The following is a 13,378-nucleotide window of genomic DNA, read 5'->3' as shown; positions in this document are numbered from 1 at the left end:
TCCCCTGATCCCAAAGGCAGGAAAAGTACCTCTCTGTCAAGATACCCCCAGGTTGCTGTCACGCTCTCGCGGGATTACCGACTACTTCTCCGTAAATCCTGGGTCCTTCCAGACCCTCCCAATCACATTCCTGTCACAGATTCTGCTGCCACCAGGTCCACTGCTCTTGCTGCCTAACTACTTGGTAGTTGGTGTTTCTGGAAAGAGAATCGTTTCCTCACAAATTCTTAAAAGCCTTTTTGGGGACACACACAGTTATTTTATTAGCAATTTGTTGCTTCGACTATTTTTTTAACATACACCTACCATGTACATGCGAAACTAATACAATGTTGTAACTTATTTCATATATGTGTATATGGCACAATGATCAACACTGTAAGTCTAGTCAATATCCATCACCAGTTACAAATTTTTGTTTCCTTGTGATGAGACATTTTATGATCTCTCATAAGCAATTTTCAAATACACAAATTATAGTATTACTAACTATAGTCACCATGCTGTACATTAAATTCCCAAGACTTAATTATTTCCTAGCCGGAAGTTTGTGGTTTTTCTGTTGACTTTTTGTTTTTTCGATTTGACATACAAGTGCGATCATAAGGTTATTTGTTTGACTTGTTTCACTTAGCATAATGCCCTCAAGTTATATCCCTATTGTTGGAAGTGGTAGGATTTTCTACATTTTTATGGCTAAATAATACTCTGTGTGTTTATAAACATTTTCTTTCAACATTCATCCACTGATGGACACTTAGGTTGTTTCTCTGTGGCAACTTATTTATTGTAAGTAACACTGCATGAAGCTGCACAGAACAGGGAGATAAAGAAATCATTTCAATTCAAATCATTTCCTTTGAATAAATATGCAGAAGTACGATTGCTGGATCGTAGAGTACTTCATTTTTGAAATTTTTGATGAACCTCTTTTCTGTTTTCCCTAGCGGGCCTCACCAATTTACATTGCCACCAACAGTGCATGAGGATTCCTTTTTCCCCCACGTTCTTGCCAACAATTGCCATTTCTTGTCTTTTTTATAATAGCCATGCCAACAGGTGAGAAGTGATACCTTGTTGTAATTTTGATTTTTATCCCTGATGATTAGTGATGTTGAGCATCTTCTCATGTACCCTTTGACCATTTGTATGTCTTCTTTAGGAAAATATCTATTCAAATGCTCTCTTTTTTTTTATTGAATTGTTTTTTCTCTGAGTTCTTTATATACTTTGGATATTAATTCTTTATCAGGTATATAATCTGCAAACATTTACTTCGATTTGGTAAGTTGACTTTTTATTTTGTTGGTGGTTTTATCTGCTGTGCAGAAGCTTTTTAGTTTGATGCCTACTTTTAAAATTTTTGATGTCTTTGCTTTCTGCTGTGAAATCCAAGAAATTGTCAAGATTTTCAAGATTGCTTTGGTTACGTGGGCAGTGGGGGGAGTCTTCTCTGGCTCCATAGAAATTTTAGTATTCTTTATTTTTATGAAAAATGCCATTTGATTTATGATATGGATTGCATTGAATCTATAGTTTTGAGTGGTATGGTCATTTTAACAATAGTAATTCTTCTAATCTGTGATCTCAGAATATCTTTGTGTCATCATCAATTTTTTTTAATCAACGTCTCAGAGTTTTCACTGAATGAGCCTTGTACCTCCTTAACTAAATTTAATCATCTGTATTTTATCTTTTTGTTGAAATTGTCAATGAGCTTTTTCTTTTCAGTTTTTCTCTCTTATAGTTCATTACTACTCTGTAGAAATGCACCTGATCTTTATGTATTGATTTTTGCATCCTGTAATTTACCATGTTCACTTACTCTGACAGTTTGTCAGTGGAATCTGTAAGGTTTTCTCAATATGAGAGGATATCATCTGCAAGTAGAGAAAGTTTCACTCCTTCTTTTCTGAGTGGGATGCCTTTGATTTATTTTTCTTGCCTAATAGCTCTGGTGGAGATTTGCACTTGTATGTTAAATGTGAGTGGTGAGAGTGGACGTATTTGTCTTCGCTGTAATTTGAGAAGAAAACCTTTCAGTTATTCACCATAGAGGATGAAATTAGCCGTAGCTTAACATATATGATCTTTATTACGTTAAAGTAGTTCGATCTATACCTGCTTTGTTGAGAGTTCTTACCATAAAGGGATGTTGAATTTTTAAAATGTTTTTACTGCATCTACTGAGACCATCATAGGATTTTTTAATTTTGTTGTTTTTGTTCACTTTGTTTTATTGTGTTGGTTTTGATCCTTTGTTTTGTTAGTGTGGTGTATCACACTGATTGGTTTACAAAAGTTGAACCATTCTTGTATCTCTGGAATAACTCTCACTTTTGATCAGTGTGATCTTTTTTAAAGTGTTGCCGAAATAGGTTCACTCATACTTTGTTCAACATTTTGCACCTATTGTCTCTGGGAATATTGGCCTGTAATTTTCTCATGGCATCCTAGTCTGGTTTTGATATCAGGGTAATGCCGACCTTGTAAAATAAGTGTAAAAGTTGTTCCTTTTCTGTTTTTAAAAAAAGTTTGAGAAGGAGTGGTATTAATTCTTCTTGAAATGCCTGGTGAAACTACTAGTGACGCCATCTGGTCGTGGACTTTTGTTTTTGGGGAGAAAAACGGACTACTTAAAAGAGGTTTTTTTAGTTAATTTTCTCCAAAGCAAAGAGACACAAGACATTGCCGATCACCTGGACAAATGTGTTTTGTCCTCATGCTTCTAGCAAAGTGAGTCTTTAGAAATAAAAACTTTGATTACAATTTTTCTTTTTGCGGGAATTATGATCTATCCTGGCAGGCTTTGTAGACTGTCCATAAAAAAAAACTCCTGGAAGAGGCCTATATACACATCTAGACCTAGGGAATCTCAGTAGGAAATAGATCACAAAAGAGAGAGTCCCGTGTCCTCCCTATCCTCAACTTGCATACATACATACATACAAGTGTAATATACTTAAATTCGTACATAAAGTATTGTTCTGGCTTTCCAAAGATTAAGAGAGAAAAATAAATAATTTGGGGCTTTATGAAAACGCATCCCCCAAATTCCTAACAGGTTTTGTAACACCAAAATTTGTCATGTTTCTCAGAATAACTGCCCTATCTCTCACAAGGTTCTTTCAAAGTTTAAATGAAGTAGCAAATGTAAATGTTCCTGCTTACCATAGGGGTTAACATAAAATAGGGAAAAGTCCTAGCACTGAAATTATGCCTCCACAATTCATACTGACAGCACAAACCAAGATATGCAAATCATTTTTCACTCCCATTGGCTTTAGACCTTGATTTAAAGCCTACGACACCGTGGCAAAAGGCTGGAACCCGAGTATTAAGTTTTCAATCAAGAGCAAAATGTGTGCTATGTCAGGTTTTCCATTGAATGGGTGCTGTTGATCCAATCATGTATTTGGTGAGATACCTTTTGAGCATAGGTTAAGACATTATTTTACACACTTGGTAATTAACCTCTTTCAACCACTGATTGTTTTCCGGTAAGACAAAAGGAGTTGGTCTGGTCCCAAAGTGTGCTTTCTACTAGGTTCTAAACTGTTTGTTCAGAAATACACAATTGGAAGAACGTACATTTGAATAGAGCTAAGTCTATAGGGAACACTTAAATTTAGAAGGCATTGAAAAAATAAAGATATATTTTTGACATTGCAAAGATTGTTTGTTTGTTTTTACTGAGAACTATATTTTAGAAGTTTCCATGGCTTCTTAAGAAATACAGAAATTCATGCATCCCATGTCTCCAATTCCTGAATTTTTAAATAATGTAATAGGAGATAAAATAGAACATCTGACAGTCTAAATTTCCTTGGAGAGTATAAAAAGAATCTTTGTTTTTCATAGATAGTCTGTAAACCACTTATCATAACACTAGGATGAAGCACACAGACTATTCCATTTGGCAAGTATTTTATTGTATCTTCTTTGATTTTTTTTAAAGCAATTTGCAGAGATTGGGTGTAAATTATGATGAGCTCTGTATGGATCTATTCTTGCAGGGTTGTGACATCATTTTGGAGAAATTCCATTAGCTATACCTTCCCCTTGGTGTAGTGGTTATCTCGGAAGACTTAAAATTGTGCTTTGGATTCACAAGATACATGTCTTTGGAAACTATCATGTAAATGACTAAAGAAATCCTATTGTGAGATACAGCAGGGGTATTATGCACAACGTGGACTATTTCAAGGGATGGCTGATAACATTCTTGAGACAGATTGTGCACAGAGGAAATAGGCAGGTTTTATATTAGTGCTTTCTGTTACTGTTTCACCCTGGCCCTTAACCAGATGCATGTGTGTAGTGGGATCTATAAGACGAAAGAGGCCTCCACTATTTCATGACTGTAGGGAGTGGAACCTTGTCTAACATTAATTTATTAAGACGGGAGCACCCACTGGCCACAAGTTTAAAAGAATCGGGGTGAAAAGAATGACTGAACGAGATATTCAGAGTATTTGCCAAAGCTTAAACAGCATTGATCTGTGATTAAGAATACCTTGAGGGGCGCCTGGGTGGCGCAGTCGGTTGAGCGTCCGACTTCAGCCAGGTCACGATCTCGCGGTCCGTGGGTTCGCGCCCCGCGTCGGGCTCTGGGCTGATGGCTAGCAGCCTGGGGCCTGTTTCCGATTCTGTGTCTCCCTCTCTCTCTGCCCCTCCCCCGTTCATGCTCTGTCTCTCTCTGTCCCAAAAATAAATAAACGTTGAAAAAAAAAAAAAAAAGAATACCTTGAATTTGGGAATCTATTATTTTCGAAATAGTTGGTAAATGCCAGCTCCTCTAATTCCCCCCTACAAGTTTGTAGGTAATTAGAGCACGTCCAACAATAACAATGATAAACACAAGAACAACTAATGTACTTTGTATGGGCCAGTTTCTGTTCTATGTGCTTTACAAATTATTTATTCCTTGCTGCTGTTCTTTGAGTTTGGTACTATTTATATCCCTGTTTCACCACTCAAGAAAATGAAGCAGAGAAAGATTAAATAACTTGCCCAAGGAAACAAAGTTAAGAAATGGTGAAGCCAGGCACTCTGCTGATGTCACATCAATAACAATGCAAGGCTAGAGTCATTTCGCTCTTTTGACAAATCTGTTTCTTTGAATAAGTCTTAGGATTAAAAAAAAAGAGAGGCACTTAAGAGACATTGAGCTGTTGACTAGAATGGGAATAAACAAGAGTATTTTGGCTAAATGGTGGGTTTTTGTTTTATCCCTAGTGATGATCACTTTAATCACCTTTCTTTAAATGTCCATGAGTGAGTGTTTTGATAGTCAGCCAAAACACCTGACACAGACTAAAGACTGTTCTATAGTGTAGAATATTGGAAGTAGCTGAGGACATGGGGACCACGTTTTCCCTTATATCCATTTTTTGGCATATTGCCGGTTCTCACACACAAAATGTGACGTGAGGTGAATCAGAAGAAGTTGGGCTTTCCCCACCATTTCTGGCCTCCTCCGCCTACTTGAAAGTGATTACCAGGACTGTCTTGCAAACCTTTTGGGATTGGACAGGGAGGTGTCAGACAACCTGGAGTATCCATTTTAGATTTTGATGTGCAGCTCATCATGTTTTAGAATTCTTAATTTGAGTATTGCGTAGTTAACCTTTTCTTTCACCCAAGTTATGCAAGGCCTATTCATTGAGTTATATTTCAATGGTCAAAAAATAAACTCACAAACCTCAATTGCAAAAATTATATATAATTGCAATTCTATATTACTACAAAAATAGTATGTATTTTGTATGTGTAGCAGTGTGGGGAGTGGATTTGTAGTTTCTTACCTTTCTGGGATTTGGGGGTGTTTCCTCATTTTTCCACCATCTCAACCATGCAATTAAACCTTAGAAAACCTCATAGGAAAAGAAAACCGTAGATCTTTAAAATGACTTAAAAAAAGAAAATGAGAATTGTAATTTCAAATCAGTGCATAAAAATGAAAAAAAAAAAAAACCTCAGATAACAAAACAAGTATAACACAGAGAAAAAGCCAAAGAATTAGATAATAGACAAAATATTTAAAAATAATTTAAAAAATATTTAGGTAATGTCAAAAAACTTAAGTCTCTAGAAAGGAGTTTGTATTTAGCGGTATAGCCTACTGAATATCCCGAGAAACATTCCCGGTGAAGCATATATTAAAGTGTTTGAGAAAAGGTTAACTATGGAGGATTCTTGATAAGTGGTGACAGTGACAACGATTCAGTCTTTTGGGGGAAAAATACAAAAAAAAAAAAACGGAAAATTATCTAGCAAAAACAAAACCGCATGGAAAATATTTATAATACAACTAGGTGGCAAGTTATCCCCATGAATCCCTAAATATGAGTGGGTTGAATAAAAAAAAAAACAAAAACAGGGGCGCCTGGGTCGCTCAGTCAATTGAATGTCCAGCTTCGGTTCAGGTGGTGATCTCACAGTTAGTGAGTTCGAGCTCCGCGCCAGGCTCTGTGCTGACAGCTCAGAGCCTGGAGCCTGCTTCGGATTGTGTGTCTGCCCCTCACCTGCTTGCTCGCTTGCTCTTTGTGTCTGTCTCTGTCTCTCTCTCTCTCTCTCAAAAATAAAATATTTTAACAATTTTTAAAAAACAAAAACAAAACAAAAAATAAACGAGCCAAAACATCAACACACCCAAACTGCATGGCATCCACACGTGACGCCAAAAGCAAAGGGATGCTTTAAGGCACCTGATACGCGTAAGAGCAGTGAAAGTTGTTGGGAGCCAACTTGAAAATAGTAGCTGTACAGGGTGAAGGTTTCCCGACCAAGTTCTGGATGAGTTCACGGGCTCCACCCTAAGCACTAAAGTCTTTGAGAATTCTGCAAGCTGGGGTACCTAGGTGGCTCAGTGGATTAAGCATCTGACTTTGGCGTAGGTCATGGTCTCTAGGTTGGTGAGTTGGTGCCTCACGTAGGGCTCCGTGCTGACAGCTCAAAGTCAGGAGGCTGCCGCAGGTTCGGTGTCTCCCTCTCTCTTTGCCCCTCCGCCACTAGTGGTCTGTCTCGCTGTCTTTCTTTAAAAAATAAACATTACAAAAACAATTTGAAAAAAAGGAATTCTGCAAGCTGACTACCTTGAGGAAAAACTTAGGAGTAAAAATTAATAAATGAACAGAGAGGAAAGAAGAAAATGTCCAGGTGAAAGTAGAGTACAGGTTAAGAGACCCAGAAAATCTCAGAAAGCAGGCTGGTATTTGTTTCACACTCAAAAAAAAAAAAAAAAAAAAAAAAAAAAAAAGTGGAGCACTGTAGCAGAAAAGTCTCTGAACCATGTCTACTTTTAAAAATTCAGAAAAACTATTTTGCATAAGAATAAACAGATAATTATCAACGTCAAATTCCATACATACTTACTATGAAAATAAAGAGATCACATGGTAGAGAATAACATCCCCACAGAAAATAGAAATTTTAAGATGAGTTATAAGCCAATTGAAAATGATATCAGATACAAATACACAACCTAAATGAGAATTAAAATAATCGTAAGTGATATAACTCAAGAAAGAGTTAAAAGAAAAAAAATCAATTAAAACAATTAGAAAAATAAAGTAAAAAATGTTTTTTTTTAATTTAGAAGATTAAAATGACTATTTTAAAAAGCCAAAAGATAATGATTCAATGAAAAATGGTTATGAAGACAAGCAAAGAAGGTAAAAAATATACATAAGACATGCTGGGGAATAAACCCAAAGCATGGAGAAATAACAAATACCAAAAAAAAAAAAAAAAAAATTGTAACTCAATAAAATTTCCCTGACTATAAAATATTGGAAATTAATACTGAAAAAGCACATTGAATATCCAAGAATTCTGATCCAGAATGACAAATACCAAGACCCATTTTATTAGAATTATTGCACTTAAGATTTTTAAAAGCAAAACCTTAACTGAGCATCAAGACAAACATGTATAGGACATAGGACATTATCATTAGGCTTTCAATGATAATGTTTTTTGTAAAAAAAAAAAAATTATTGAATACGTTCAAAAAAATAAACTTGAGTCAACATAAAATGCACCAACAGTTACGTTACAGTATAAAGGCATAAACAAATTTTTATCAACATGGAACAACTCAAGGAATTTTTTTTCTGGAATCATCCAGAGAAATCTAGAAAACAATTGTCAGACACTAAATGGCTCTAAAGGCATTGACAGGAGGATGGTGGTGAAAATTAAACATGCGGTTACTTACAAAATTAAAATATAACAAGGTTTAAACATGAAGGAGAACAGTGTATGATGATGACATGCCCAGGCAGTGTAGATATAACGCAACTACTAAAACTGTGGGAAATTGGGAAAGCATATGCAAAAAGTTAGTGTTCCCAGTAACTATATACGTAATGGAAGAATAATGTCATTTTTCTGAGAACGTAGTGGGTGTAATGTGGGATAAATTTAAAATAATGCTTATGGAATATACAAAGTCTATTATCTCATGCATCCTAGAGAACTTGGATTCTGGTTATAAAAGCGGATATGGATGTAATGTAGAAGAGCTATAAAAAGTCTGGTGGTCCTAAATTTGAATGAAACTGGTATCCGTAAGACTTCATCATCAACTTCTCTTTGCTTAGTTCACTATAAAGGCCTAAAAGATTGGCCAACTGAGGATTAATAAGTGAGTATTAAGAGTTTTTATGTCGCAAGTAGGGGGTCTTAATTACTTTTCTCACCAAGTAAAATGAGTGTCTCTTGTAGAAATGGCTGATTCCAACTCTGGAGGAGAAAATGTCTAAGGAAATCATGGAACATGGTATCCACAGGATAGTAACAAAGATATAAAGGACTTCTAGGGTCACATCAAAAAGAACAGGAACTAACTTGAAACGAGTGTTCTTGTTAAAGGAGGAAAAATTGAGTTTTGAAAGTGATTATAACCGATAGGTATCGATTATTGGTATACTTTTTTTTTCTTGTCCAGTTACTTAACATACGGTGTTGTCTTGGCTTTAGGAGTAGAATCCAGTGATTCATTACTTACTTTTAATACCCAGTACTCATCCCAAGTGCCCTCCTTAATGTACATCACCCATTTAGCCCATCCCCCTGACGACCCCCCCCAGCAACAGTTAGTTTGTTCTCTGTATATAAGAGCTTCTCATGGTTTGCCTCCCTCTCTGTTTTTATATTATTTTTCCTACCTTTCCCCTATGATCACCTGTTAAGTTTCTCAGATTCCACATATGAGGGAAATCATGTGATATCAGTCATTCTCTGACTTATTTTGCTTAGCATAATACCCTCCAGTTCCATCTACGTTGTTCCAAATGGCAAGATTTAATTCTGTTTCATAGCCAAGTGGTATTCCATTGTACATATATACCACATCTTAATCCATTCACTAGTTGAGGAACATAAAGTCTCTTTCCATAATTTGGCTAATGTTGATAGTTCTGCTATAAATATGGGGGTGCATGTGCCCATTCAAATTAGCACTCCTGTATACTTTGGGTAAACTCCTACTAGCGCAATTGCTGGGCTGTTTCCCAGAGCAACTGCACCAGTTTGCATTCCCACCAAAAGTGCAAGAGGGTTCCCCATTCTCTGCATCTTTGCCAACATCTTTTGTTTCCTGAGTTGTTAATGTTAGCCGTTCTGACAGGAGTAAGGTGGTATCTCCTCATGATTTTGATTTGTATTTCCCTGATAATGAGTGATGTTGAGCATCTTTTCATGTGTCTGTTAGTCATCTGAATATCTTCTTTAGAAATGTGTTTATTCATGTCTTGTGCCCATTTTTTCACTGAATTCTTTGTTTTTTGGGTGTTGAGTTTCGTAAGTTCTTCATAGATATTGTATACTAACCCTTTATCTGATATGTCATTTGCAAATACCTTCTCCCATTTTGTCCGTTGCCTATTAGTTGCGTTGATTGTTTTCTTCGCGGTGCATAAGCTTTTTATCTTGACGTCCCAATAGTTCATGTGCACTTTTGTTTCCCTTTCCTCTGGAGACGTGTCTAGTAAGAAGTTGATGTGGCTAAGGTCAAAGAGGTTGCTGCCTATTTTCTGCTGTAGGATTGATGGTTTCCTGCCTCACATTTAGGTCTTTGATGCATTTTGTATTTATTTTTGTGTATGGTGTAAAAAGGTGATCAAATTTCAGTCTTTTGCATATCGCCGTCCAGTTCTTCCAGCACCATTTGCTAAAGAGACGGTCTCTTTTCCATTGGATACTTTTTGCTACTTTGTTGAAGGTTAGCTGGTCATATATTTGTGGGTTCATTTCTGGGTTCTCTTTTCTATTCCATCTATGCATCTGTTTTTGTGCCAATACCATGCTGTCTTGATGATTACAGCTTTTTAATACAGGTTAAAGACTGGGATTGTGATTTATTCTTAGGTAAATGACACTCAAATTTTCAAAATTCTTGAAATTTTGTTCATTATTCTAGAGTAATGTTATGGAGGTTGAATCTTTTTGGTAAATTTTATACTAAAAGAAAAGTGTGTGTGTTTGTGTGTGTGTGTAAGCTTGGAAATACAATTGAGAAATAATGTGAGAAGAGATACTAGAATAACTTCAGGTTTGCTATAAGACTCTCCCAAATGACTACATTTTGGTGGGTGGATAGCTTTTGATCAATTAAATGCCATCTTTTTATAGGTTTTCCTGATACTCTGCAAGAAGAGTTGATCTTTTCTAATATCTTAGAATACTATGTTTCTCATATGATTTCATATCATAGTCATTTATGTACATAATTTACATGTAGTCCTAGGAAATAAGTTGAGAAATTTCTTAGCTCCATATCCTTGGTTCAGAATCCTGCATATTATAAAAAAAATTAAAAATAAATTTAAAAAGACAATCAAGACATAAATTGTATCAATAATTTGAATCCTTTGAAATGTGATCAGCTTAATTACATACGTTTGTAAGGAATACATGTGGAAAGCAAGAGATGAATAGTAGTGCTATGCCCATTGTTTTAAACTAAGAACTAGAAATGATTTATATAATGGTGTAAATTAAGTAAAAGATTATCACAAGAACAAAGTGATAGAAACAAACATACATCAGAAAATTAACCCTGAATAACTAAACATAAAAGGGTAGTATTGGTCAGTTTTAGAATGAAATATGGAAGGTTAAACACAAAAGAAAGGGGCACAAAAAGTGCATGTTGTGACTAAGCCAGGGGTTTTAAAAATGTTAAAAGACATCTTGTTAAGTGATAAAGGGGACAAGCTAAAGAGATACTTGTGGCACGAGGAAGAGGCTTGGAATGTGTTCCCTTCTGCCCTGTGCCCTATGGGAAGAAACACTTGCCTGTTCTCCTGGGATCATAAATAGTGTGGGGACGTAGAAAACAACAAGGTTGGAAGGCTCACTCTAGGTAACGCCAATATTCAGAAGTTAGGGAGCAGAAGAGGAATTATCCAGAGACTGGGTGGGAGTGACAGATGAATTGGGAGGAGTCCAGGAGATGGTCAAGCTACTGGAAGCAGAAAGGTACTTCCAGGGGTGCCTGGGTGGCTCAGTCAGTTGAGCATCCAACTTCCGCTCAGTTCAGGATCTTGCAGTTCATGGGTTCAAGTCCTGGCCTGTGCTGACAGCTCGGAGCCCAGAGCCTGCTTCAGATTCTGTGTCTCCCTGTCTCTCTGCCCCTCCCCTGCTCATTCTCTCTCTCTCTCTCTCTCTCTCTCTCTCTCTCTCTCTCTCTCTCTCTCAAAAATGGATAAAAGAGGAAGTCAAGAACTGAGAACTGACCATTGGATTTAGTAAGAGTTGGTTGATAATTTTGGAGAAGGTGAAATTTGGGGAAATGGTAAGATAGAGGACAAATTAAAGATACTTTATGAAAAAATTGAGAAAAAAATTGGAAGACCTATACCTACAGCGCTTGCTGGAAAAGAATGTGAGGTCAAAGGAGATATTTGTATGTGTGTTGTTAAGAGAGGATGAGGGAAAGAGAAAATTTCAGTAAGAAAGAAAATTTTTATTTTTTAAACTGTGATTTTGTATATGTCTTAAAATGGGAATAGTCAAATACTCTGAAGACAATATGAGGAAATCTTAATGAGATTATGAAGGCTTTTACTCAGAGTATGTAATTATAGGTCAATTAATATATGAATTAATTGTCTTAGTAACTGACAAGCCGTGCCTCTTTTTTTTAAATAAAAACTTCATATAAAAACTTTAACATTTCAGAAGATGAGTGGTTATTAATGGAAAAGACATTTGCATAATATTTGATGTTTTTGTATCCTAAAGTGCTTACTTTCTCTGGCTTATTTTGCATAAAAAATGAGAACTGCAATGCTTTCATTTTTCAACACAAAACAAAAACAAGATAAAAAGGGGCTTGTGAAATTGCTTAAGGCTTTTTTTTCCCCTCTAAGTCACTGACCTGTACCTCTTACTCCCTCAAGTTTGACTGGATAAAACTACATAATACAGTGTATTGGTTGACATATTAGTTAATCCAAAGATAGGTATGTACTATTTCCTGTTCCTTATGAATATCATATGCTAAATAACTATTCTACTCACCCTAGATATGTACATATCTGTTCCACTGAGAAGCTAAGTTCTGTTCCACTGAGCAGGTCTGCTCCACTGACAACCTAAGAAAAGTAATAATCAATTTTAACTTTATTCTTACTGTGCCAGATTTCTATTACTATCACCTCTGATTATAAATGAACTGTTTATAGGGACGCCTGGGTGGCTCAGCCAATTGAGGGACCGACTTTGGCTCAGGTCATGATCTCACGGTTTGTGAGTTCAAGCCCGGCGTCGGGCCCTGTGCTGACAGCTCAGAGCCTGGAGCCTGCTTGGGATTCTGTGTCTCCCTCTCTCTCTACCCCTCCCCCACTCATGCTCTGTCTCTCTCTGTCTCAGAAATAAACATTTTTTTTAAATAAATGATACACACACACACACACACACATATATTCCCCAATTTCAGTCCTCATTATTTAAGTATACTATGATATTCAAGTACTGATATTTTCTGAATTATCTGCATTTCATTAAAACATTTAACTCTTGCCAAAGCCTTCAACTCTTAGGAATTCCCATGGGGGATTAAAAAATAGGATGAAACCAATAAACTTCCACTGCTTTTATAAACTTAAAACTGTATTTTCTGCCGGGTTCTGGACTACTTAATCACCATGCCTGAAAGGTTAGGGATCTACCCAAAATTTCTTTACCTGTAACTTAAATGTAGGGCTGAATTAACCTGCTGCTCCTCTCCTCCTCCTCCCCCTCCTCTCCCTCCTCCTCCCCTCTCTGTCAAAATAAACAAACTTCAAAAAAGTTACAAAAAATATTGTATCAAATATTTCAAAGTTGCTAAAAGAGTCAGTCTTACAGGTCCTCATTGCAAGAAAAA

This window comes from Herpailurus yagouaroundi, unplaced genomic scaffold (genome assembly GCF_014898765.1).
Source record: "Herpailurus yagouaroundi ecotype Mexico unplaced genomic scaffold, PumYag 100, whole genome shotgun sequence".
In the NCBI taxonomy this organism is placed as follows: domain Eukaryota; kingdom Metazoa; phylum Chordata; class Mammalia; order Carnivora; family Felidae; genus Herpailurus; species Herpailurus yagouaroundi.
This window is presented reverse-complemented; position numbering follows the sequence as displayed.